The sequence below is a fragment of the Agrilus planipennis genome, unplaced genomic scaffold (genome assembly GCF_000699045.2).
Source record: "Agrilus planipennis isolate EAB-ADULT unplaced genomic scaffold, Apla_2.0 scaffold2130, whole genome shotgun sequence".
In the NCBI taxonomy this organism is placed as follows: domain Eukaryota; kingdom Metazoa; phylum Arthropoda; class Insecta; order Coleoptera; family Buprestidae; genus Agrilus; species Agrilus planipennis.
This window is the reverse complement of record NW_020440781.1, coordinates 1,947-3,869: the sequence shown is the minus strand read 5'-3', so window position 1 is coordinate 3,869 and position 1,923 is coordinate 1,947. Positions and strand designations below refer to the sequence as shown.

Here is a 1,923-nt window from a genome sequence, read left to right as displayed (position 1 = left end):
ACAATTCGATCACGTCACTCGAAATTTGCGGATGCGTCGGTGAATGCAGTATCTCCCCTGGTAAGTTTTAATCCTTTGTTATTGAAAGTAAAACTTTGTTTGTAATGTGTATTTACTTTAATCACTGCGTAGTTTCCTGTGTTCCTTCAGTTTTTCTTAACAATACATTCTCTTCTGATTGTGTTCGTTTTTTGGCAAAAATTTCTCTCCCCTGCCGTATTTCCCCTAGCTCATTTGATGCCAGGGTAGAGATCATAAGTCCAGGGTAGATACAGAAGTGGGATATAAGCGACGGCCGCGAATAAAAAAAGGGGAACTTGTATGATTTTAGAAATGTTTAAATAAGACTTTCATGTTTTTTTATGTCTGCAATCATTTTGTGCTCGGTACTTTGGATTTAGTAACCATTAATGCGAAACCGCGCCTTCATACTGATGATGTGTATGGGCCTGAAACTGAATCTGACGACGAACCATGTGAAACTATTTGCGTGTCACTAATATCTTATAAAAACGAAGCAACTTCAAATATCTTCTTCGCTTTTTGACGAATCAGTTTCTGAGGGGAAAAGTCAGTTTGAAGACGAACCACAACCCTCAACATCTGGGGGAAAAAAANTTAATCAACACAGTTCCTCAAAAGGGGTAAGAAATTCTTACTCAAGTCTTTTTATTTAACAAATAAGACTTTTGTTGTTAAAGTGGTTGATTAAAAACATTGGTCCTAATAACTTCCGTCCTTCCGAAGAAGTTCTAAACAATGGAGGGAAAGCTGAATGCCAACAAACTGCTAATGATAAGATGCTGTGTGATAATCTCTACTTCTTAATAAATGGATACAAGTCCAGAAACTTCAATAAAGTAATCGATAAAATTTTGAATTATTAGAAACGAAAACGTTATCATATTTTTTTTAGACTCTTTTGGAAAAAGCAATTCAAGATCATTATGGAAGCACTTCCAGTCGTCAAATAATTCATTTTGCACAACTCGCAAAAACTGGTAAGTAAAAAAAAAGAAGCCGGCACGGGATGCCTGGCTTATGTAATATAATAAATTTTATTTCCATTAAAGGAAGCGAAAATGTAGAAAGTAAATAAGGCTAATAATAAGAGAAAACGAAATCAACAAAAAATGTCGCTGGCAACGCTCAACGCATTAATTAGGTGAAGCTAAGAGCAAATGGGCTAATGATAATAGTGATAGGTCCTTACAACTTGCTAATATTTCAAATGTTAAGTCAGAGCCATGATAAGGGATCATTATTTTGAAACCAGGTCTGATGTTTCGCCAAGTGCTTTTAGTCGTTTTCAAGGATAGGTCAGGCGAAACGTCGAACCTGGTTTCAAAATAATTATCCCTTACCGTGGGCCCCGCGATCTTAGCACCTCATATGTGGATTCCTTTTTTTTTTTTAAGAACATTCAATTCTCCTATATCTCCACATCAAAATAATACAACTACGATTACGATCAGGCTATCGCGTATGAAATCGCCGCTAGAGGCGCTTGTGTAGCGTGAGGTCTTCGAAACGTCAAATGTCACTGTTTGTTTACGAGTTGGCTACGCGCGCGCTTTTATATTTCTAATTAAATGAATATTGCGAGTATTAACAATACTTTAGATTAATTATGGCAAATACAGTACAAATTTTAGTTTGTAAAGTATGATGTTAAGTTACTTAGTACATCCCTTTCATGTTTTGCCAAATTTTTAGTTATTATTTCGACAGTTACACATAATTAATTTATGTTTAGTTAATTATTTCAGAAGATAATAGGAATGTCTATGTACGGAAAGGATAAATAAAAGATTAGATGATTGATTTATTTTTTCTTTTATTTAAGTGCCTATAACTGTCCAAAATCTTTATTTACATAATATTTTTCCTGAAATTAGCCAGCATAAAGCACACAAATATGAT

The 1,923-nt window shown here is 34.5% G+C and overlaps 1 long non-coding RNA gene across 1 annotated transcript; it reads left to right on the top strand.

Moving 5' to 3' along the window:
- The first annotated feature begins 618 nt into the window (after positions 1-618).
- Positions 619-1,009, top strand: LOC112906151. Its single transcript, XR_003232212.1, has 3 exons — positions 619-644; positions 702-860; positions 917-1,009. It is a non-coding gene; the product is annotated as an uncharacterized LOC112906151 (long non-coding RNA).
- Positions 1,010-1,923: the final 914 nt, after the last annotated feature.